This window comes from Talpa occidentalis, unplaced genomic scaffold (genome assembly GCF_014898055.3).
Source record: "Talpa occidentalis isolate TD23 unplaced genomic scaffold, MPIMG_talOcc4v2.1 talOcc4.15, whole genome shotgun sequence".
Classification (NCBI taxonomy): Eukaryota; Metazoa; Chordata; class Mammalia; order Eulipotyphla; family Talpidae; genus Talpa; species Talpa occidentalis.
This window is the reverse complement of record NW_023601543.1, coordinates 53,468,387-53,494,601: the sequence shown is the minus strand read 5'-3', so window position 1 is coordinate 53,494,601 and position 26,215 is coordinate 53,468,387. Positions and strand designations below refer to the sequence as shown.

At 40.6% G+C, this 26,215-nt stretch overlaps 1 protein-coding gene across 1 annotated transcript in view; it reads left to right on the top strand.

The window, feature by feature from the left end:
* TRO (trophinin) overlaps window positions 1-26,215 on the top strand; it is a 37,958-nt gene that overhangs the window by 9,669 nt on the left and 2,074 nt on the right.

Genomic DNA, 26,215 nt, shown 5'->3' with positions numbered 1-26,215 from the left:
TAGTTCTGGCTTTAGGACTTGTAGTATTTTTTGGAGTCAGGGTTTAGTTGTAATGAAATTCCAGAGTTTCTGTTTGTCTGGGAAGGTCCTTCTTATTTCTTCATAGAGGAAGGAAAGCTTTGCAGGGTAGAGTATTCTTCATTGGCATTTGTTGTCTTGGAGTCTGTTGACTATGTCCCTCCTCTCTCTCCTTGCCCGTAGTGTTTCTTTCAGAGAAGTCGATGTCAGTCTGATTGGTTTTCCTTTGAATGTTATCTGTTTCTTCCCTCTTGTCAGCTTCATTATTTTTTCCTTGTCTTGGATTCTTGGGAGCTTTACTATTATGTGTCTTGCTGTATTTTTCCTTTTGTCATGGAAGTTTGGTGTTCTTCTTGCTTCTTGTATGTCTATTTTCAGCTCCTTCTTCATGTTTGGGAAGTTCTCTTCGATTATTTCCTTGAATATTTTCTTTGTTCCTAGGTAATCTCTCCTCTGCTCTGGGATTCCTATAACTCTTATATTTCCTTCCTCATGGAGTCAGATAGTTCCAGATGTCTTTCTTCAGTCATTTTCATTTGTACTTCTCTTTCCTTTTTCTGTTTTAGTTCTTTTTATTTCTGTGTCTTTGAGAGTGCTTATTCGTTCTTCCATTTCATCTATTCTGTTATCACTGGTTTTCCCAGAGTTCTTAGCTCTTTCATTAATCCTTTGATCTCCTGCATTTCCTTCACTTCCCTCTTTAGGGACTCAATTTCCTTCTTCTGATCATTGTTTTCCTTAATGACTTCTGTCAGTTTTTTAATCATGGCAGTTTTAAATTCTCTTTCTGGAAGGCTCAGAAGTTCTTCCAAGTCATTGTTACAATCTGGTTGGTGGTTTTCTTTTTGTAGTGTGTCTTTTTCCTGAGGACTTGCTTGGTTGCATGTAGTTTTTCTCCTCCCTGCTGCTTGATTTCTAGTTTGTCCTATGCATTGGGGCACTGTGTCACTGGTACTGGCCGACATCTTTTTGGAGTGCTTTTTCTGGGATGTCAGAATTCAGTGGTCCAATCGAGTCAAAAACTGTTATGTCTGAATTCCGGTAGGGCAGTAGTACTATGACTATGTTAGTGGACACTGTCACAGAGAATCCCCTCCTTCTGTATTTGTTTAATTCCAAGGAGGATCTTATGATCCCACAGTCTACCCTGTGGTGGTGGATTGCCTGCTAGGCTCCAAATCACTGGATCCCCTCTGGGCTCAGACCTATGGCCAGACAGGCTGGGCTTGTGGGGGCTTATCAGCTCACAGGCTTGTGGGGATTTTCAGCTCACCTCTGGCTGTGGTCGCAGCCCTTTCCCAGCTCCACACAGTCTAGGTGTGTTAACAAAGGTCCCACATCTAAGATGGGGAGTGAGGAGGGCACTTCTGAGTACTCTAGGTCTGCCCCGGGGCTGACTGGATCCCCCTCTGGGCTCTGGTGGCCATATGGGAACTGGCTTGTGGGGGCTTTTCAGCTCATCTCTGGCTGTGGGCACAGCTCTTTCCCAGCTCCAGGCAGTCTAGGTGTGTTTCAGACACACAAAAGGTCCCTGATCTAAAATGGCGAATAGGCAGGGCACTTCCCTGGGTTGGCCTGTGGTCTGCCCTGTCGCTGACTGGATCCCCCTCTGGGCTCTGGTGGCTGGATGGGGACTGGCTTGTGGGGGCTTTTCATCTTACCTGGCTGTGAGTGCAGCCCTATCCCAGCTCCAAGCAGTCTGGGTGTGTTGCAAACAAACCAAATGTCCCTGATCTAAGATGAGGAGTTGGGAGGGCACTTTCGAGCACACTCTGTCTGCCCAGGAACTGGCTGGATCACCCCTCTGGGCTCCAGGAGGCTTGATGGGGACTGGCTTGTGGGGGCTTTTCAGCTCACCTCTGGCTGTGAGCACAGCCCTTTCCCAGTTACACAGTCTCCATTAACTTAAAAATTAAAAGCATTTTCCCCCTTTGCAATCACTATTTTCTGTATGATTTATTTATTTATTTATTTATTTATTTATTTATTTATTTATTTATCTATTTATATTTTTGTGGCAACATGAATGGAACTGGAAGGGATTATCCTTAGTAAAGTGAGCCAGAAGGAGAAAGATAAATACAGGATGGTTTCACATATATGTGGAATATAGAGAAACCAAGAAAAGGATCAGACAATGGCAAACTAAGACTGACCCTTGAAAGCAGACCTTATATCTGAGATACTCAGGAAGGGGGAGAGGGAAGGAGTAAGGAGAGTAGAAAACAGTGGGCCAGTATAGTGTGGTGGAAAACTGTGGACACTTCAATGATGGGAAAACTATGGTGACAGCACCTGAGAGGAGAAAACCTATATTGTGAAAAAATAAACATGAATGTTTAGAAAAAAAAGACAAATTAAGTATTTAAACATGTGTTATGGAAAATACAATATAAAATACCAAATTATAGTCAAATCTTAGTCAAATTTCCCTGGACAAGACTTACACATGTCACATAATAGATATTAGACAGTATTCCAAATATGAAAAATTTGCATAATTTACATAAATTAAAATGATTTATTTAAATAGCTAGAACAATCAAGTAAGCCATACTTATGCTAATTTGATATACTTAATCTTCTAAATTGTTAAATAAAATTTTGGTTCCTTTGAGCTAGTATATATAATCTACAAACATTTTAAAGAAAGAATATAAATTTAAAACAAATTATTCAATTGTATTAATTTTGCCAGTTTATTATTGTTAATTGTATTTTTATTAATGACTTACCATTGTTTTGTATCTTTGCTGATATTTTGACAGCACAGAATTTCTCCCTTTGGTGGTCATCATAGCTCTCCCATTACCAAGGACATTATGGAGTCCATTATGCTCTTCCCCACCCTTGTTCTCTTCTTTCACCCTCATCTTTCTCCCCTTCTCTGCTTGGATGCCTCAGAGCTATGGTCAGTTTTTAAGGACTGGTTTTAGAGTTTGTCTTTGTTTAATCCTTTATTTGGTTTCTCTAGATTCCATATATAGTGACCCCATCTAGTAATAGCTTTCTGCTTCTGGCTTATTTCACCTACCATAATCCCATCTAGGTCCTTCCATGTTGCCACAAATGGCATAAGTTTATCCTTTTTGATTGCTGTGTAGCATTCCATTTCATAAATATACTACATCTTTTTGATCCACTCATCTGTTCTGGGACATTAAGTTGTATCCACATCTTGGCTATTGTAAATAATGCTACAATAGACATAGGAGTGCAGTTTTCCTTTCAAATGAGTGTTTGTGTGTTCTTAGGGTAAATATCTAGGAGTGGAATTGCTGGATCATGTGACAGATCCACTTTTAGTCTTTTTAGGAACCCACACAATATTTTTCATAGGGGCTGGAATAGTCTACATTGCCAGCAGTATTAGAGGGCTCCTTTATCTCAACAGCCTTACTAGCACTTGTTTCTTGTCTTTTTAATATGCACAATCCTCACAGGTGTGAGGTGGTATCTCATTGTGATTTTGATTTGCATTTCCCTTATGATAAGGGAAAATGAACAATTTTTCATATACCTATTTGCCCTCTGTATGTCTTCTTTGGAGCTCTTCTACCCATTTATAGCTTCTACCCATTTTTTGATTTGGTTGGTTGTTTTGTTTTTGTTGAGTTGTATGAACTTTTTGTAGATCTTTGAAGTCAGTCTCTTGCAGAAAAATGGTGTACAAATATTTTCTTCCATTTTATGGGATATCTTTGTTAGTTACTGTCTCTTCTGCTGTACAGAAGATTTTCAGTTTGATATAGTCCAAGTTGTTCATATCCTTTCTTTTCCTTGCTGTGGACATGAATCTGAAAAGACATTTTTGAAGTTTACATCATAGTGTGTTTTTGATATGTTTTCTTCTATTTGTTTTATGGTTTCAGGTCTTACATTCTAGTTTTTTATCCATTTAAAAAATTTACATAAATATATTTTACATCATTGTTCATTTTTGTACAATGTATGTTTGTATGATCTCTCCTTTCAGGTATTTTGCTTTGATTTTCATATGTGGTGTGAGATGGTGGTCTAGCTTCATTTTTTGACACTTTATTATCCCAAATCATTTATTGAACAGGATTTCTTGTTCTAGTGTATATTCTTCACTCATTTATCATAGATTAGTTGTCCATATATGTGTGACTTCATTTCTGGAATCTCAATTCTATTACATTGGTCTGTATGTCTTTTTGTTCCATTATCATGCTGTTATAATTATTATGGCTCTAGAGTATAGTTTCAAGTCTGGAAGTATGACACCTGCATTTTCCCAATTTTTTGTCATGAGAGCTTTAGCTATTTGTGGATTTTTGCAATTTGTGTGAATTTTGGTAATCTTTGTTTGACTTCTTTGAATAATGCCATTGGGATTTTCATTGTGATTGCATCGAATCTATAAATGCTTTTAACATTGTTGGTTCTTCCAATCCATGATCAGTGAATGACTTTCCATTTGTTTTTGTCTTCTTCTATTTCTTTAACAGTATCTTGTAGTTTTCCTTATATAGGTCCTTCACCTGCTTTGATAGGTTTAATCCCAGGTATTTAAATTTATTTTGTTGATAATATAATTGGGATGGCTTTCTTAATCTCTTCTTTGTGCTCATTGTTTGCATAAAGGAAGGAAACTGATTTATTTGTGTTGATTTTTGTAGCCTGCTACTTTGTTGAACTGGTTTATTGTTTCAATTAGTTTTTCTGTGAACTTTTTAGGTCTCTCTATGTATATTATTATATCATCTGCAAATAATGATATCTTTACCTCTTCTTTCCCAAACTGGAGTAATTTTATAGATTTCTCTTTACTAATTGCTCTTAAGTAGAGCAATTAGAAGTAGGACTTCTAATACTATGCTGAATATTAGTGGTGAGAATGGAATCCTTCTCTTGTAAGATCTCAGGGGAAAGGCTTTCGGTTTTTAATCATTGAGACTGGTCCTTATGATGTTATGAGATGTTCAATTTATCTCCAGTTTTTCAAGTGTTTCTGACATAAATAGATGCTCAATCATATCAAATTCTTTCTCTGCATCTTTTGATATCGCTTTTCCTTTCCTTTTGTTGTTATGGTGAATTATGTCTATTGATTTTGGGATGATAAACCACCTCTGCATCCCTGGTATAAATCCAACTTGGTCATAATGTATAATCTTTTTTTAAAATTTGTTTATTTTTGCATAGAAGAACTGGGGTGTAGGCTAGAGATGAGGAGGGTGGGAGTGAGAAGATTCACCAGAGTTAGAGTGGAGAGCAGAACAGGTGGATTTACTGAAATACACTCCTAAGGGGAGCAGTGGGTGAGACAGAAGAGGTCTGCTGTGCCATATGTGGGTTTGCTCCCTGGCTGGGGATTGAACTCAGGCTGTAGTGGTGATAGCACTGAATTTTAACCCCTAGGCCACCAAGGAGGCTCCTGATGTATAATCTTTTTAATGAATTGTTGGATTCAGTTTGCTAAGATTTTATTGAGGATTTTAGCATCTGTGATTGGTGGTTGATCTGTATTTTTTTTGTGTGTGTGTTGTTTTCATTTGGTTTTGATGTCAGCATAACGGCATAATAAAAATGTGTTTTGTGTTTCAGAATATTACTTCTTTCTCAGTTTTTAAATGGTTTTTTAAGTATTTTTTATTTTTAGTTTATATATTTTTACATCATTTTTCATTTTTGCACAATGTATGCATTTTCATCTTGGTTATAGTCCCCATACAATTCCCCAATACCGGATGGTCTCACTCATAGCAGGAATTTAGAAAATCTAAATAAGGGACCAGGAAAAAGACTAGTTATAATAAAGTAAAAATCAAAATCAACAAGCAACTATAAACCAGAGACATGCTATGGGGGGGGGAGAGAAAGGAGTAGGATTAAATTTTATTAATTTTTTCATCATTTTTCATTTTTGTACAATGTATGCATTTTAATCTTAGTTATAGTACCTGTAAAATTCCTACCACCTTTGTTTTGATCCTACTCACTTCTTTCCCACCCCCATAGTATCTCTCTCATTTATAGTTGCCTGTTGACTTTGATTTTTACTTTATTATAATTATTTGTTTTGCTGGTCCCTTATTTGAGTCTTCTAAATTCCTGCTATAAGTGAGACCATCCATTAATTTTCTTTATCTTTCTGGCTTATTTCACTGAGCGTGATCCCTTCCAGTTCCACCCACTTTGCTTTGAATGCATTGAGTTTGTCATATTGATTGCGGAGTAATATTCCATTGTGTACATGTACCACATCTTCTTGATCCAGTCATCTATTTTTTGGCATTTAGGTTGTTTCCATAGCTTACCTATTGTAAATAATGCTGCAATAAACATAGGGGTGCAGGTATCCTTTTGAATTAAGGTTTTTGTGTCCTTTGGGTAGATACCTAGGAGTGGAATTGCTTAATTGTCTTGTAGTGTTTTACCTATATTTTGTTATATATATATTTTATGGTTTCAGGGCTTATGTTCAGATCATTTATCCATTTTTAGTTTATTCTTGTGCATGATGTGAGGCAGTAGTCTAGTTTCATTTTTTTAAAAGATTTATTTATTTATACAAGAACTGGGGTACAGGCCAGAGGTGGAAGAGTGTGAGAGGATTGACCAGAGACAGAGCGGGGAGCCAAACAGGCAGATGGACCAAAATCACTGGTGAGGGGAGCAGCGGGTGGGACAGGAGAGGTCTGCTGCACCATGTGGGTATCTCCCTGGTTGGCTGGGAATCAAACCAACACTACAGAGGCTGTGGACAGATTCACAGCCCTGTGCTCAACCTTCTGTGCCACTGAGGAGGTCTAGTTTCATTCTTTTGCATGTAGTGGTTCAGTATTCCTCCCATCATTTATTGAACAAGCTGTCCCTGTTCCATAGCATATTCTTTGTTCCTTTGTTAGAGATTAGTTGTCCGTGTGTGTGGCTTTATTTCTGGGTTTTCTATTCAGTTCCATTGGTGTGTGTGTCTGTTTTTTTTTTTTTTTTCAGTACTATACTGTTTTAATTATGATCGCTTTATAGTATAGTTTAAAGTCTGGGAGTGTTGCACATCCATTCTCCTTTGTTTTATTCAGGAAAGCTTTGTCTATTCGAGATTTTTGTGGCTCCATATGCATTTCATCAATATATGTTCTATTTCTTTGATGATTATCATTGAAAATTTTTTGGAACAGTGTTCATTCTGTAAATTGCTTTTGGTAGGATGACCATTTTGATAACATTAATTCTTCCACCCCATGAGCAGGGGATATCTTTCCATTTCTTTGTATCTTGTTCTAGTTCTTTTAACATTGTTTTATAAATTTCTTTGTTGGTCCTGCACCTCTTTCATAGGGTTTATTCCCAAGTATTTGATTTTTTGTTTCCATTATAAAAGGGATGGTTTTCTTGATTTCTTCTTCAGACTGGTTGTTTGTATATAAGAAGGCTACTGTGTGTGGATTTTGTAGCCTGCTACTTTACTAAACTGTTTGATTGTTTTGATTAGTTTTTCTGTAGGGTTTTTGGGGTTTTCTATGTATATTAGTATATCATCTACAGTGATAGTTTTACTTCTTCTTTTCCTATTTGGATTCCTTGTATTTTTTTTCTTGTCTTATTGCTCTGGCTAGGACTTCCAGTATTATGTTGAAGAGCAGTGACAAGAGTGAATATCCTTGTCTTGTTCCAGATCTTAAAGGAAAGTTTTTCATTTTTTCACCATTGAGAGTGATATTGGCTATGGGCTTGTCATGTAGAACCTTCATTATGTTAAGATTTGTTCCTTCTATCCCGAGAATTTTGAGGCACTTTTTCTTTTTTTTAAGATTTATTTATTTATGCATACAAGAACTGGGGTACAGGCCAGAGATGTGGGGGGTGAGGGGATTCACCAGAGACAGAGTGGGGAGCAGAATAGGCAGACTGACTGCTGAGTGGAGCAATGGGTGAGGCAGGAGAGGTATGCTATGCCATGTGGGTTTCTCACTGGCTGGCCGGGGATCGAACTCATGCTACAGAGGCGGTGGATTGCTTCATAGTACGGTGCTTAACCCCATGAGCCACCAGGAAGGCCCCTCAAGGCACTTGTTCATAAAAGGATGTTGAACTTTGTCAAATGCCTTCTCAGCATCTGTTACTGTGATCGCATGGTGTTTATTTTTCTTTTTGTTGATCTGTCAGATTAAAGTAGTTGATTTTTGAATGTTGAAACATCCTTGTGTCAATGGAATAAATCTTTTTTGGTCATGGTGAATTATCCTTTGATGCATTGTTGGATTCTATTGGCTAGGATTTTATTGAGGATTTTTCATCAGTATTCATTGGAGGGATTGGCCTGTAGTTTTCTTTTTGTGTGTTGTCCTTTTTTCATTTTGGTATTAGTGTAACGTTGGCTTCCTAAAACATATTTGGTGGTATCCCTTCCTTCTCAATTTTTTTGAAAATATTTGTGTAGGATAGGCCCTAATTCATTTCTGACTGCTTGGTAGAATTCATTTGTGAAGCCATCTGTTTCTGGGTTTTTGTTTTTGGGGAGGATTTTGAGTAGTGTTTCAATTTCACTGCTAGTAGTTGGTCTGTTTAGGTATTCTATTTCTTCTTTATCTAGCTTTGGATGATTGTAAAGTTACATGTATTTGTTGATCTCTTCTAGATTGTTGAACTTGTTTGCATATAACTGTACATTGTAATCTCTGATTATTCTTTTTATTTCTGCTGTGTCTGTTGTGAATTTTCCTCTTTCATTTATGATCCTATTTATTTCTGTTTTTTCCCATTTTTCCTTTGTGAGCCTTGCTAGAGGTTTGTCTATTTTGTTTATTTTTTCTAAGAATTAAATTCGGTTTCATCGATCTTTTGGATTGCTTTCATAACTTCTATTTCATTTATTTTTGCTTTGATTTCTTTTCTTTTTCCTTTCTTCTATGGGCCTTTTTTTTTTTGTTTGTTTGTTTTGTTTGGTTGTTATTTTTCCAGTTCTTTAAGATGGCAGATTAGGTTGTTTCTTTGAGTTCTTTCTTGTTTCTTGATGTGAGCCTGTACTGCTATGTATTTTCCTCTTAATACTGCTTTTGCTGTATGCCATATGTTCTTAGACTTGTGTCCTCATTATCATTCATCTAAAGGTATTTTTAAAATTATTTTTTGATCTCTTCATTGATCCAGTGGTCTTCCCTTAGTGGGTTTCAATCTCCATGAGGTAGGAGGTTTCCTTTCTTTATTTTCATGTTTTATTTCTAGTTTGGTGACTTCATGGTCAGAGAAGATAGTTGGTATGATTTTGATCTTAGTGTGTCTGTTGATGTTTGTCTTGTGTCTCAGTATGTGATCAATACTGGAAAATGATCTGTTTGCACATGAGAAAAATGTATACTCTGATTTTTTTGTGTATGCAGTGCTCTATAGATGTCTGTTAAGCCCATGAGGTCTAGGTTCTTATTTAGAGCTCTAGTGCCCTTGCTTACTTTTTGTCTCGTTGATCTATCCATTGGGGAGAGAGGTGTGTTGAAGTCTCCCAATACATATGTATTTTCTATAATGTCCATTTTTAGAGATGATAAAAATTGTCTGATATATTTTGGGGCTCCTTCATTTAGTGAGTGTATGTTGGTGAGTGTTATGTTTTCTTGGGGTATTGTCTCCTTAATCATAATGTAGTGACCATCTATGTCTCTTTTTAAATTTTTCAGCTTGAAGTCTATTTTATGTGTTATCAGCATAGCTGTTCCTGCCTTTTCTTTTGGTCTATTTGCTCATAGGATTGTTTTCAAACCCTTTACTTTCAACATTTGTTTATCTTTTGTAGTTAAGTGTGTTTCTTGGAGTCGGCAGAATGTTGGATTCTGTTTTATAATCCAGCCTGTGACTCTGTGTCTTTTTATTGATGAGTTCAGTCCATTTACATTTAGAGTTAATATTGATATGTTGTTGTCTGTATGTGCCATTTTGTTTGTCTTATTGTGATTTTATTCCTGTCTTATTCTGTTCTTCTTATTCAGTCTTCTGTTAGTTTTGGCTTTAGGATTTCTTGTAGTATTTTTGGGAGTGGGGGTTTGGCCATAATTCATTTCTATGGATTCTGTTTTTTTTAGAAGGTACTTACATTTCTTCATAGAGGAAGGAGAGCTTTGTAGGGTATAGTATTCTTGGTTGGCATTTGTTGTCTTTGTGTTTGTTGAATATGTCCCTCCATTCTCTTTTTGCCCACAGTGTTTCTTCAGAGAAGTCTGATGTCAGCCTGATTGGTTTTCCTTTATAGGTTATCTGTTTCTTCCCCTTTGTCAGCTTCATTTTTTTTTCCCTGTCTTGGACTCTTGAAAGCTCTACTAGTATGTATTTTCCTGTGGTTTTCCTTTCATTGTGGTAATTCAGTGTTCTTCTCACTTCTTGTATGTCTATTTTCATCTCCTTCATCATGTTTGTGACAATCTCTTCATCATCACCTTGAATAGTTTTTTGGTACCTTGGTCTCTCTGCTGATCTTCTGGGATTCCTATAACCCTTATTTTCCTTTCCTCACAGTATCATATAGTTCTTGAAGTGTTTCTTCATTCTTTTCCTTCACAAGTCTCTTTACTTTCTTGCTTTTTCTTATTTCTGTATCTTCGAGAGTACTAATTCCTTCTCCCATTCCATCTATTCTGTTTTCATTGCTTTCCCCAGAGTTCTTTATCTTCTCCATTAATCTTTTGATCTCTTGCATTTCTTTCATTTCCCTCCTTAGGGACTCAATTACATTCTTCTGATCATTGATTATTTTTGTCATATCATTCTTTTCCTTTTTTACTTCATTCAGTCTTTTCATCATGGTGATTTGAGATTCTCTATCTGGCAGACAGAGGAGTGCTTCCATGTCATTGCTGTTCTGGTGGCTGATTTTCTTTTTGTGAGTGTCTTTTGTATTTTTCCTTCTCCCTGTTGTTTGTTTCTTAATGTGTTCTATGTGTTGGACACTGTGTCACTGGTCCTGGCAGACGTCTCTTTGGGGTCTCCTTCTGAGATGTTGGAAACTGGTGATTAGATCAAGTCCAGTACTCTTATGCCAGTACTCTACTAGGGTGGTGGTACTGCGGATATGTTGATGGGCATTTTCTCTGAAGAACCCCTTCCTCTGTATTTACTTAACTCCAGAGGGGAATCTTGAGATCCCTGTTCTGCTACTCCCTTTCTCCCAAGAATGGTGCTGGGGCTGTGCTTCCCTGGTGTCTGCAGTTGACTTTGGATGGGTGCAAGTCCTGGCTCACATGCACTTTTCAGCTAACCTCTTTCAGCTGGGCCTGCCCTGTCTCAGTTCTGCTGTGGCTCCATGGGGTCCCCAACCTGCAATTCCTGTCTTGCAACAATGGTACTGGGTGTTTGTTTTCTCAGTGCCTGCAGTTGACCATTCTCCATTTTTTCTTTGTGAGAATGACTGGAGGCTTGTCAATTTTGTTTATTTTTTCAAAGGTCCAACTTTTGATTTCATTGATATTTTGGATTGCTTTTTATATTTCTATTTCATTTATTTCTGCTTTGAGTTTTATTATTTCTTTTCTTCTGGTTTTTATTTTTTTGTTGTTGTTCTTTTTCTAATTCTTTGAGAGGGAAGATTAGGCTGTTTGAGTTCTTTCATGTTTCTTGATGTAAGCCTGTATTGCTATAAACTCTCCTTCTATTAATGCTTTTGCTGCATCCCATACATTCTGGAAATTGGTGTCCTTCTTCTCTTTCAACTCAAAGTATTTTTTAATTTCTTCTTTAATCTCCTCATTAGTCCAGTGGTCTTCTGGTAGTGTGGATTTCAATCTCCATGAAATGAGTGGTTCCTTGTTTTCTTTTCATGATTTATTTCTAGTTTGATATCTTTATGATCAGACAATATAGTTGTAATATACCTTTTGATATTTGTCCTGTGGCCCAATGTGTGATCGATTCTGGAAAATGTTCCATTTGCACTTGAGAAAAATGTGTGCTTGGATTTTTTTGGGTGCAGTGTCCTATAGATGTCTGTTAAGCCCATGAGTTCAATGTCTTATTTAGGGGTCTACTGTATTTATTTATTTTTTGTTTCATTGATCTGTCCATTGGTGAGTGTGGGGTGTTGAGGTCTCCTACTATATATGTATTTTCTCTAATGTTTGTTTTCATAGCTGATAATAATAATTGTCTTATATATTTTAGTACTCCTTCATTTGGTGAGTATATGTTGATGTATTATCCCCTTAATCTTCCTGATGTATTATCCCCTTAATCATAATGTAGAGTCCATCTATGTATCTTTTTACATTTTTTAGTTTGAAGACTATTTCCTCTGATATAAGTATAGTTGTTTCTGCCTTCTTTTTTGGTCCATTTGTTTGTAGGATTGTCTTCAAACCTTTTACTTTCAGTCTATGCTTACCTTTTAGGTAAATGTGTTTCCTGGAGACACCAGAAGGTTGGATTTGGTTTTATAATGCAGCCTGTGGCTCTGTGTCTTTTTATTAATGAGTTAAGTCCATTTACATTTAAGTTAATATTGATATGTTGGCATCTGTATTTACCATTTTGTTTGTCTTTTTGTGAGTTTTTTCCTTGCCTTATTGTTCTTCTTATTCATTCCTCTGTTGTCTTTGGCACTAAGACTTCTTGTAGTATTTTAGGTGTAATGAATTTCTTCAGTTTCTGTTTGTCTGAAAAGGTCCTTATTTTTTCTTAATAGGGACAGGAGAGCTTTACAGGATATAGTATTCTCGGTTGGCATTTGTTGTGTTTGAGTTTGTTGACTATGTCCCTCTCTCTTCTTGCCTATAGTGTTTCTTTGGAGAAGTCTGATGTCAACCTGATTGGTTTTCCTTTATATGTTATCTGTCTCATCCTTCTTGTCAGCTTCCTTATTTTTTCCTCGTTTTGTATTCTTGGAAGCTTTACTATTATGTGTCTTACTGTAGTTTTCCTTTCATTGTGGAAATTTGATGTTCTTCTTCCTTCTTGTATGTCTATTTTCATCTCCTTCTTCATGGCTGGGAAGTTCTCTTTGATTATCCTCTTGAAAATTTTTTGGTTCCTTGGTCTCTCTCCTGACCTTCGTATTCCTATAACTCTTATATTTCCTTTCCTCATGGTGTCAGATTTCTTCTTTCTTTTTTAAAAAACATTTTATTTATTTATACAAGCACTGGGGTACAGGCCAGAGGCGCAGGAGGGTGCAAGTCAGAGCAGGGAGAAGAACAGGCAGAAGGACTGAAATACACTGCTGAGGAGAGCAGTGGGTGAGTCAAGAGAGGTCTGCCACACCGTGTGGGTATGTCCCTGGCCGGCTGAGAATCGAACCGGCGCCACGGAGGCTGCGGACAGCTTCACAGCACGGTGCTCAACCTGCTGCACCACTGGGGAGGCCCTATTTCTTCTTTCTTTTTCCTTCTTACTTCTCTTTCTTTTTCTGTTTTGGTTCTTTTTATTTCTGTATCTTAGAGAGTACTGATTCATTCTTCCATTTTATCAGTTCTTTTTTCATTGCTTTTCCCAGAGTTCTTTAGCTCCTCCATTAATGTTTTAATCCCCTGTGTTTTTTTTCTTTCCTTAAGGTCTCAGTTACATTCTTCATTTCATTATTTATTTGTCTCATTTTTTTTTCCTTTTTGTCTTTTTTTATATTTTTTAACCATGACAATTCTAAATTCTCTATCTGGCAGGCAGAGAAGCTCTTCCATGTCATTGTTGTTGAGTTCTGGTTGCTGGTTGTCTTTTTGTGGTGTTTCCTTACCCCGAGGGTTTGCTTCGTTATTTTTATTTTTCCTTCACCTTGTTGTTTGTTTTCTAATTTGTTCTATGCATTGGGACACTGTGCTGCTGATACTGGCGGGCATCTCTTTGGAGTGCTCCTTCTGGGATGTCAGGAACTAGTAGTCAGACTGAGTCCAGCACTATTTTTCCAAAACTGCACAATGGTAGTGATGCTGTGGATATGTTGATGGGCACTGTTCCTGATCATCCCCTCCTTCTGTATTTCCTCCATTCCTGGGGGAAATGGTGGGGTCCTTAGCTTCCAACAATGGTACAGGGGCTGCTCACTCCTGGTGCCAGTAGGTCACCCTCATGGTGGTTGCTGCCCAGCCAGCACGGCTTGGCCAGGCCCTGCCGGCCCAGCTCATCTCAGTTGCAAATTGCAGGCTTGGGGACTGCAGGATTCCTGCTCTGTTCCACATGTGGTAACCTGCTGCCCTTTGTTTGTTTGTGGCCCCCACCCTCAGTTCCAGAGGGAAGTGGTGTGGTCTCTAGCTGGCAACAGTGGCATAGGGGCTGAGCACTACTGGTGTTAGCAGGTCGCCCTGATGTTGGATCCCACCATGATTCAGCCTGGTCAGGCTCAACTCAGTTTCAAATCATGGGCTTGGAGACTGCAGAAGCCCCGCTCCTCTCTGCTTAAGTTATCTTCCTGATTTTTGTTTGTGTCACCTTCTGGAGTTCTTAGGTGACTCAGTGTTTTTCCATTGCTTCCAAACTTTATCTCCTCCTTTTCTTCTCCTGGGCGAAGTTTGTGAGTGGGGGAGGAGGGAAGGGGCACAGATTAATACTCTCTCTCTTTCCTTCCTGCATTGCTCTCACCTTCCCCATGCTTTTGCTGGGTCACCAACTTTGTCCAAAACATTTGGGTCCTGCCAGGAACTTGTAATTTCTCCCTTATTGGTTGTTTTTACAGGAGAATTTGAACACACCCCTTCCCCACCATGCTGGTGATGTAACTCCTCAAAGATTTTTAATTGGTATCGAGTTCAAGATGGGGGGAGAGAGAAGAAAGGACTTCGAATAACAGACTATGATCACTCCAATCAAACTCTCCAAGTTACCCATTCCCTCATGGGCAAATGTTTAGTGAAACAAAATGGGCATAGAGGAGGATCACAGAGGCCTGAGAACTTGCCAGTTCAAGGCACCTCCTAGAAGGAACCTCAAGAAAGGAGTTTGGCAGGTACCAGAGAGCTGGAACAGAAAGAAAGACCCAAAATTCACAATGTACCATAAAATCCACCAGGGGGTAGAGATGATGACTGCCGTGGTCCTGCCTGCTTGGAAAAATCCTGAAGTTCCAGGATTAGCTGTTCCATTTTTCTCCCTTTGCTCCCTGTTCCAACACAAAAGTATATATCTACCTTTCTCCTTACTCCTTCTCACCTTTCCCCCATACAGGAAGTCCAATTCACAGCATGCTAGGAGTTTTAGTCCAAGGTATTTGAGAAACAAAGATATCTCTGAGAGACAGGAAATGCCAGAACTCTGTTAGGCTGGATTGTAGAAATTAGGATTGTGGAATTAGACAAAGGAGTTAGTGGACTATCTTTTCAACAACTGAAAGGACCTGGTTCAAAGAGGGAAAGAGGAATTAGGATACAGTTGATTCTGGCTTAAAAATGAGAGGAACAGGACCTGGTAGTGTTCAAGAAGGAATATAACAGAATGTAATACTTTTAGAATGTGGGTGGGGTATCAATGCTGTTGAAAGGGTAGGATGGGTCACTTGAAGATGTGAAATAGAGGTATTGGGGGAGGGGAGGTGTACCAAAGAGTACTGTAGAGTGGAGGGAGGGATCATATTAAGCAAGGGACATTTCATAGTTGTATTGCAGAGGAGAAGTGGATGGCATAGGGGAAGGGGCAGTGTGAAGAGGTACTGTACAACAGGGGGAGGAGGCCAGTTGGGGATTGTGTTGGATATGCCAGTGGTGCAATTAGAAAATGTGGGGGTGAGATCTGCTGCTCTGAGAGCATTTATAGGACTGAGGTGTTCAATCCATCCAGTCCACCAAAGTGTATGCCTGCACAGGGCCCCAGAAAGACTTATGGTTAGTGTTGCAATGGGGGACATACATATATGGTAAAGGGGTGGGTCTTGGAAGTGACTTGCAGTTTTGTTGAGGTCAGAGGAACTAGGGCTTGGAAATAAGATGACTTGGGATTCTAAACACGAGAACCCAGCAGAAGAAGGGTTTGGGGCCCAGGATTAAATGAGACACACCCTCCTTAAGGATATGCAGGATAGTTTTTATTGAAACAGAGTTCTACAGCCCTGGTGTACACTGGGGCATGGCAGCTTGGCTGGTACCCATTGCCTCAGTGCATCACACTGAGGCTGTCCCCAGGTCAGAATTTTGGGTTCCAATGGTGGTGGTGTGGTTTCCTCACTCTGCCACAGCACACACTGTGTGCTGCCTCTGGCAGCAAGTCTGCCCTGACATAGCCTGAGCTTCAGAAGAGAGGCCATGGAGCATAGGGCCAGCTCCTGAAGCACACTGGGTGTAGCAAGTATCCAGTCCCACTGAAGCTGTCTCTTGCCTCAGCTCCCCAAGCACACTGCTGATGAGCCTTTCTTGACTTCAGTGTAGGCCAGGTCTGGACAGGAGGTCAGGGTTTCACTTTTGAATATGACACTAGGTTGGAAATGGACAAATGAAGTTTGAGCTCTCAGTGGACCAATTAGTTTTGAGCTTTCACAGGTGCCACTCAAGGATTTTGAGACTATAGAATAAAAACTAACAGTAAAAATTATATGGAAGATTGAAAATGGCCCAATCTTATTGGTACTTGCCTGGCACCAATAAAACAGGATTGTAAATGACCAAATCAGGCTTGAAAGGCAGAGATCTTGAAGAGGATATAAGCCAGAGCAGAATCCAGCTTGAATCATTGATTAGACAGTTTCAGAAGAGATACATTGAACACACGGCTGCAGACGTTTCACAGGCTGATTCATTGGACTTCAAAACCTCTGCAGACTTGCAGATCTCCACAGACTTCCAGAACTCTGAAGACTTCCAGATGCGGAGATGAAAGGCCTGCTTGATTCTAGGCTTTGAACTTGCCCAAGACACTTGGGGAATTTGGAGAAGACATGTGGAGTCAAGACATAAAGGGGCACTTGGAAGAGACACATGGGTGTGAGACATGGGGAGGCTGACAATAGCAGCCTTTCTCATGATTTGTACTTCAATTGTTTTAAATTTAATTTTTTATTTTTTAATCATTGTTCATTTTTAAACAATATTTGCTTCCCCCCACCCCCTCAGGTTGAGTCCCCATAGAATTTCCTTCCTCGATACACCTGTGCACCATCACCACAGTCTGTTTTTGCTTTGTTGTGTTTTGTACTCTTATTATTTCTTTTCATACTGATGTCTAATTTTGTTCCCCTATATTCCTGCAATAAGTGAAACCATCTGATATTTTTCTTTTTCCTTCTGGCTTATTTCACTGAGCATAATTCCTTCTAGTTCTGTCCATGTTGCTGCGAATGGCATGAATTTATCTTTTGTGATTGCTGAATAATATTCCATCACATATATATACCACATCTTCTTGATCTAGTCATCTATTTTTTGGCATTTGGATTGTTTCCAGGTTTTACCTATTGTAAATAGTGCTGCAGTAAAAATAGGTGTACAGGAGTTCTTCTGAGTCAATGTTTTTGTGTTCTTTGGGTAGATCCCTAGGAGTGGAATTGCCAGGTCATATGGTAGCTCCGTTTTTAGTAGACTGAGGAAACTCCAGACAGCTTTCCATAGTGGTTTGACCAATTTGCACTCTCACCACCAATGTAGGAGAGTTCCTTTTTCACCACATCCTCGCCAACATTAGTTGTTGCTTGTTTTTTTGATATGTGCCATTCTTACTGGTGTAAGGTAGTATCTCAGTGTGATTTTGATTTGCATTTCCCTGATTATAAGGGATGCTGAACATTGTTTCATATGCCTGTTGACCTTTTGCATTTCCTCTTTTAAGTTCTTCTGCGCATTTCTTGACTGGATTGTTTATTGTGTTTTTGTTGAGACTTGTTATTTCCTTGTCTATCTTTGTTATCAGTCCCTTATCAGTTGAATGGAGTGCAAAGATTTTTTTCCCAATCAGTGGAGTGTCTCTCTGTTTTGGTCCATGCCTCTTTGGCTGTATAGAAGCTTTTCAGTTTGATGTAGTCCCAGGTGTTTATCTTTGCCTTGACTTTCTTTGCTTTGGGTGATGAGTCTTTAAAGATGTTTCTGAGATGTATGTCTTGTAGTGTTTTACCTATGTTTATTTCTGTTTTTTTTTTCCATCTTTGTACAATGTATGCATTTTCATTTTGGTTATATTCCCCATACAATTGCACCCCCCCTTATTTTGACTCTAGTTCTTCCTCTCCCTGCTCCTCCCTAATCCTCCCCATCCCGTAGTGTGTCTCTGGTTTATAGTTGCTTGTTGATTTTGATTATTACATTGCATTGCTTGGTCTTTTTCCTGGTCTCTTATTTAGGTTTTCTAAATTCTTGCTATGAGTGAGACCATCTGGTATTTTTCTTTTTCTTTCTGACTTATTACGCTGAGCATGATCCCTTCTAGCTTCATCCATGTTGCTACAAACTGCATGTGTTTATCTTTTTGATTTCTGAGTAGTATTCCATTGTGTATATGTACCACATTTTCTTGATCCAGTCATCTATTTTTGGGCATTTGGGTTGTTTCCATATCTTAGCTATGTCTTATGTCCAGTTCTCTTACCCATTTTGAGTTGATTTTTGTGCACAGTGAGAGGTAGTGGTCTAGTTTCATTTTTTTGCATGTGGTGGTCCAGTTGTCACAGCACCACTTATTGAACAAACTGTCCATGTTCCATTGCATATTATTTGATCCTTTGTCAAAGATCAGTTGTCCATATAAGTGTGGTTTTATTTCTGGGCTCTCTATTTGGTTCCATTGGTCTGTGTGTCTGTTTTTTTTTTTTTTTTCCAATACCAAACTCTTTTGATTATTATGGTTTTGTAGTATAGCTTGAAGGTTGGAAGTGTGAGACCTCCTTTCTCCTTTGTTTTCATCAGTGGGGCTTTGGCTATTTGTGTTTCTTTGTGGTTCCATATGAATTTCATCAGTATTTGTTCTATTTCTTTGAAGAATGTCATTGAGACATTTATTGGAATAGCGTTGAATCTGTATTTTGCTTTTGGTAGGATGGCCATTTTAATAATGTTAATTCTTCCAGTCCATGAGCAGGGGATGTCTTCCCATTTCTTTGTGTCTTCTTCAATTTCTTTTAACAGTGTTATATAATTTTCTTTGTATAGGTCTTTCACCTCTTTTGTTAGATTTATTCCCAGGTATTTGATTTTTTTGTTTCAGTTATAAAAGTGATGGTTTTCTTGATTTCTTCTTCTTCAGACTAATTGTGTATAGAAAGGCTACGGATTTTTGTGTGTTGATTTTGTATCCTGCTACTTTACTGAACTGGTTGATTAATTAAAGTAGTTTTTCTGTGGAGATTTTAGGGTTCTCTATGTACATTATCATATCATCTGCAAATAGTGATAGTTTTACTTCTTCTCTCCCTATATGGATTCCTTGTATGTCTTTCTCTTGTCTTATTGCCCTGGCTAAGACCTCCAGTATTATATCGAAGAGCAGTGGTGAGAGAGGACATCCTTGGGTCTCCCCGGTGGCACAGCGGTTGAGCGCTGGGTTGCGTTCCATCCCTGGTTGCTCCCTGACCGCTGGAGGAGGGTCCCACATGGCGCGAAGATCTCTCCTGCCGCCTGCTGCTCCCCTCAGCAGTGTACTTCGGTCCTTCTGCCTGCTCTAATCCCCGCTCTGGCTCTGGTGAATTCTCTCACCCTCCTGCACTTCTGACTGTACCCAGTGCTTGTATAAATAAATAAATAAATAAATAAATAAATAAATAAATAAATAAATAAATCTTTAAAAAAAAAAAGAGAGAGATGACATCCTTGTCTTCTTCCTGATCTTAAAGGAAAGGCCTGCAGCTTTTCACCATTGAGAATAATATTGGCAGTGGGTTTGTCATTTATGGCTTTTATCATGTTAAGGTATGTTCCTTGTATCCTGAGAATTTCAAGGACCTGCATCATAAATGGATGTTGGACTTTGTCAAATGCTTTCTCAGCATTTATTGGTATGATCATATGGTTTTTATTTTTCTTTTTGTTGATGTGTTTGATTACACTGATTGATTTTCGTATGTTGACTCATCCTTGTGCCCCTGGGGTGAATCCCAGTTGATTGCGGTGTACTATCCTTTTGATGTATTGTTGGATTCTGTTGGCAATGTACTTCAAGTTTGCTCCTTTCATCACAGATTTGCCTGCTCCCTCTGCCCTTTTCTTATGGTTCCCCTCCAAAAAGGTGCCTTAGACTTGTGGCAAGATTTTGGACCTTTGTGCTCCTGCTTTGGGCCAACATTTTTTGGTTGGGCATTTACCTACGAGGGGATGGGTAACTGGGTGTTTTATTGGGAAACTATATTCTTTCTCTTCTCCCCTCTCTATGCACAATCATTCTATTAAATATCTTACACTCTAAGAGTATGTTTTGTCTTTATAAGGTGGATGGCAGAGTCCCTTTATATCATGCAAGTGTGGGGGTCTCAGGTTGTCCCTCAGTCTGCCCACTAACAAGCTGACTGGTGTGTTTGTTGCAGAGGGCTACTGAATATGAATATTTCTGTCCTGTTGTTCCCCTAAGACCAAGGATACACCCAAATTATGTCTTCTTGTGGTTGTACCAAGATTCCTTTTTATGAATGATAACAAGGTCAATGATCATCAGTGACTGGGCATGCATTTGAATGGGTGGGCATGATTGGAATTCCATGTGTTCATTTGTTGTTCCTGTCCTTTCTGGCCACCCCTTGCAGCTGTCATCTGGGAGGTGTTGCACAAGTTGCGACTGCACCCTGGGTTTGATTGGATTCTCTCTTGTTTTCCATATTGTACTTTGGTATGAGAAAAGTCCTAGGATTGCATTGGCCTGGTGGTCTGATGGAGCAGCCAAGGGATGAAAGACTGGATAGAGGGTCCAGGGCGAATGAAGAAATAGTCCTAATGTCTCTGCTCTCTCTCCCCCACATTCTCTGTCTTTTTTAAGTTGAGATATAAGGTAAACATTTAGGCTATCCCTGACAAAGAACCATCTACCTTCAGTTGCTTATTTCTAGTAACTGTGTATTCACATTTTTCTGACTTCATTGAGATAGCCTCATGTGCTAGAGAGGCCTCTTCTAAGATGAGAATTGTCTCTGCACTCATCTGGGCAGTTCTAATATCTGTTTATTTATTTTTTTCCAAGTGTTAGTGTCAGAGTAAAACACTCGTTCTTTGGGGGAGTGAAGAAGTTCATCACAGATGAATTTATGAAACAGAATGAAGTGGTGTTTTGAGACTTTGTCAGGTCCTGGAGTATTCCATGTATACTGGTCTGATCCAGGAAGTACTTGATTACCCCTTTGCATAGCTTTAGAGGTATGGACAGGCGTCTCATTCCCTAGAACTGAATCCTGTACACAATTCCCATGGATGAACAATTCCAAGACTGGGCTAGAACAAACGTGAAGCTCTTGTGCTAGGGTGTGCTTGAAGAATTGCTCCTCTGTTTTTAACACATATAACAGAAACTTGAGTTTACTATTCATAGGTGGCAGTATATTTTTGGTCTTCCTGTTACATCATGTACTAGCTGTGTCTCCTCTGCAACACCAAGTGATTGCTTTGCACAGGGCTGTAGAGTCATGAATGACACAGTGCAGGTTTCATGATCCAGCAGACCCGGTAAAGGAGGAGTCAGGGTCCTCAGTGGTCAAGGTGCCCCCCATCAGGCATGCATTCAGGACCACAATGATCTATCATCTATCCTGATGGCAGGAGGGAAGAAAAGCCTGACATTTTTCCTTACCCTACAGTCCACCCCCTCAGGGTTTTCTGCCATATAGTCTTCATATATACAATTTTCTTAGCAAACATAAACAATGCAGCCATGGCCCACAAAAGCAAATACATCACAATATAACAACAAAATACAACAGAACACAAATAAGTCCAGGCAGGGCCCCAACCTAGTGGCAAAAGACAATTATTGGTACCAGCAGATAAGCCACCAAATCTGCTGCCAAAGGCACTGCTCATACAAGGGAGGGGAATCATGGCATCTACTGTAACACACCAGGAGCTGATAGGCTTCCTGGCCTTCTCTGGCTGTAGTCTCGGCTACAAGCCACACACCACATCCACCCCCAGGATGCACTCACTCTGGGATTGAGGATTCTATTCTGCTGGGGGTAATCGCCAAACCTCAGGGTTTCTGTCAGCAGTCGCTCTGACATTCAGCCTTCATAGCCACCAATGCGACTCACAGACCCCTGCACTCAGGCCAACCCATTGCACAAGCACATGGGTTCGGGATCCAAACTCTACATTCGGCTTAGGCTCCACCCCAAGCCACGTTCCCCACCCATCCCCCAAGGACGGGTTCCTCAGCTCCTCAACCTCACTAGACAATGAGCAGGGCATCACCCACAGATGATTTTACGAAATTCACTGGCCTTCCTCAGCTTACTTAGTGTGCTTAACAGCCACTCAAGGCTTCCCAACATCAGTACTCAACATCAGTACCAGCTTTTGCCTTCTCAGTTGGCTTTTCTCCTCTGCCTAGCTGCTGGGCATACACAGGCTGCTTTTGGCCATCAAGGCCCACTGGCCACCCCCAGATTATCAAAAAACAAGTTGCCAAGGTCCTCCGCCTTCTGGCAGGATTGTCAGTGAAAGTCCATTAGTCCAAGTCCATTAGGCCTCTCCCTGCCATCAGCACCAGCGAGCTCTGAATCATGGTCCTCTCTTCCCTAACAATTCTGCTGCCTCAGGGGTCGTTGGCTGGTCCTCTCGGGCATCTCCTTCATGTGAGGTCTCGTTCTGTAGCTCCTTGACCTCGTCCATCTCCTGTGTCACCATGATGCCTCCAGCATTGTCACAGGCAGTCTGTTACTCCTTAGTCCCTCCAGGTCTTTGGAGGGCTCCATACCCATCTGCACAGATCATCCTGCCGACTACGCCAATTGTAGAGTCATGAATGACACAGTGCAGGTTTCATGATCCAGCAGGCTGGGTAAAGGAGGAGTCAGGGTCCTCAGTGGTCCAGGTGCCCACCATCAGGCATGCATTCAGGACCGCAAGGATCCATCATCTATCCTGATGGCGGGAGGGCAGAAAAAAGCCTGACATTTTTCCTTACCCTACAAGGGCCAATGGGAAATGGCTCAATATTGGAGGCCAAAACCATGAAGTGTGTGTTTGGGATTGAGTCTGGGGCAGGAGGGTCTTAGAAATTGTTCTCCAGGAGTTGTGTTTAGTATTTGTTTGGAGGAGGTTGCCACATGGTGCCCAGGGGTTAGACAGCAGATTTGCTCAATTTGTTTGCTTTTTTCAAGTTACCTGGAATATAAGAGTGTCCACAACAGCAGACTACCAAGCAGGTAGGGATGACACTCCTATCATGAAACTAGCAAACTGAAAATACTCAAGTTTTCCTGCAAATCTTGAGTATTTTCAAGTTATTTTTGTCCCAAAATGCTGCTTCACATAAATTTTATATTATATCATTGTAGTTACCCTACAATGAAAAAGCATCAGGCTTTTCTGCCCTCCTGCCATTAGGATAGATGATGGAACCCTGTGGTCCTGAATGCATGCCTGATGGCGGGCACCTGGAATAGGGTGTGGGCATATGTAGATGGGATTCACCTGGGCTAAGACTAGGCTTATAAGGGCGGTGTCATGGGGACACCAGCAAAGAAGCAGACAGAAAGAAAGCAGAAGAATGAATGGAAGAGCAGAGAAGCAGAGAGACCACCTGAGAACGCCAGAGAGCCCAGAAAGAGTGAAGACTTGCTGGGGGCTGGGAGGCCTGCCAGCCTCCGGCCCCCCACCCCACCCCCACCCCTGGCACCCCTGCCTGCTGTGTACCCGGTAAAATCCCAATAAAAGCTTGCAAAAGCTATTGAGGGCTCCAGGACTCTCTCTTCCTGTACCCCGTCTGCTCGGATGGTAGTGATCCTGCTCCGTGTCCTCCTGCCCCTTACAATCATTAATTCTTCATACTTTGTATTAGTCGGCTGGGACTGTATAGAGTAAGGAAAAATGTTAGGCTTTTCTGCCCTCCCGCCATCAGGATAGATGATGGATCCTGCGGTCCTGAATGCATGCCTGATGGCGGACACCTGGAGTAGGGTGTGGGCATAGGTAGATGGGATTCACCTGGGCTAAGGCTGTGCTTTTTAAGGGCGTCATGGGGATGCCAGCAGAAGCTGAAAGAGAAGCCGAGAAAGAAGCAGAGATAAGCAGAAGCTGAGAGAGAGTGCGGATTTGCTTTGATATGGGAGGACTGCCAGCCTCCTGGCCCCCCAGCACCCCTGCCTGCCATATGCCTGGTGAACCCCAATGAAAAACCTGTAAAAACTGCTGAGGACTCTGACTCCTCCTTCACCTGGTCTGCTGGATCCTAGAAAACCTGCTCAGTGTCATGTCTTGCCCTTCCAGACTGCCATAGCAAAAAAAAAAAAAAAAAAAAAAAAACTGGGTAGCTTAAAGAAAGAAATTAATTTTTTACAGTCGTGGAGGCTAGAAATCCCAAATCAAGTTCCAGCAGGATCAGTTTCTGGTGAAACCTTTCTTTCTGTTTTGCAAACAGACACCCTCTCACTATTTCCTCACATGGTGGAGAAACAGCCTCTTGTTATAAAGATACTAATTCTACTGGATCAGGGCCCCACCATTATGTCCTCATTTTGACTTTACTTCCATAAAGACCCTATCTCCAAATACAGTGTTGTGCATCAGTATAAGAATTTGGCGGATAATATAATCATTCAATCCATAACACATGTACTCTCTCAGAAGACACAGGCTCAGTGACGTTAAGTAATTTGCCTAAAGTCACATCACCTAAGTTATTAGAGATGAAATTAGGTCTCAGGACTGACCCATGATAGAGCCCTAATAATTAAAAGTTTAAAAAAAGTTACTGCTATTACTTTCATACAAAGTCTAAATAGGTACTTAATAAATAGTTACAAGTGTTACTTTTCTTAGAGTGATTGTCATCCCCATTTAAAGTGCAGAAGAAAGGGCTCAAGGACTGGGCTGCTTGGTTCCAGGAGGCAGTGGAAATGGAGTCCAGTTTGCAGCTGTGATTATTGCTGAGACAAGAGACCAAATGGGGATTGGAGAGGAAGCTGTGGCTGGGTCTTGGAATTGGGATAACGTGGATATTAATTGCCTAACAAGGGAAGAGTTAGGTGTTGATGCTCAGGTCTGGGACATATTTTCATTAGCAATTGAGGCCAGAGCCCAAGAAAATGCAGATGTTAGCAACAACATTGATTTTAGCAGAGTTAGCACCAAGATGAACTTCAGTTATGGTACTAATAATTAGCTTCAGTGCTGTCTGCAACTCTAGTGGTGGTGATGTTGTTTTTGGAGTCTGTGGGTTTGGAGTGCGGGGTTGTAGGGTAAAGAAAATGTCAGGCTTTTCTGCCCTTCTACCATCAGGATAGATGATGGATTCTTATCCTGAATGCATGCCTGATGGCGGGCACCTGGAATAGGGTGTGGGCATAGGTAGATGGGATTCAACTGAGCTAAGACTGTGCTTTTTAAGGGCGGCGTCACGGGGGGACGCCAGCAGCAGAAGCAGCAGCAGCAGCAGAAGAAGCCGAAGCCGAGAAGCAGCAGAACGAACGCCAGAGAGTCCAGATAGAGTGAAGACTTGCTGAGGGCTGGGAGGCCTGCCAGCCTCCCAGCCCCCCAGCCAGCACCCCTGCCTGCCATATGCCTGGTGAACCCCAATAAAAGACCTGCAAAAAAACTACTGAGGACTCTGACTCCTCCTTTACCCGGTCTGCATGGGATCGGAAAACCTGCACTGTGTCCAGTCCAGCCTTTACAGGGGTCCTTGGGTTCACTCTGGGAAAGGTTTCACCAGAGCTCCCTTTTCAGCGGCATGTGGTGTGTTTCCCAGTGAGTTTCTCCAGGAGGCAGAGATGTTAGTTATATTTAAAGAGCAGGTTTATTAGGAAAAGGGACAGAAGAGTAACAGACACTTGCATAGATACAAGCAGGCAGAAAGAGCTGCCCGGAAAGGGACAGGTTTGTGGAGAGAGGCCTGCATGGTTGCAGGTAAATGGCCTTGAGGAGAGTTGCCTCCACTGAGGGAGGTCAGTGAAGAGAAGTCCTGGCATGGTGCAGGTCACGGGCAGGCAGGAAGCTGCTGCCCTGCAGAGGGAGAGAGTTGGTGAAGGGAAGCACCTGCATAGTCACAGATGGGCAGACAGATTTGCTGTGGGGCAGCTTTAGGTTTTATCATTTTTAGGGAGGGGCTCATCTTTGTGGGTGGATGGTTTGTGCTCCTTACACTCCTAGAAATCTGATAGTTTCTGGGTGTTGCACCTCCTGACCTGGGCGTTGATGCCTAAGGGTCTTGG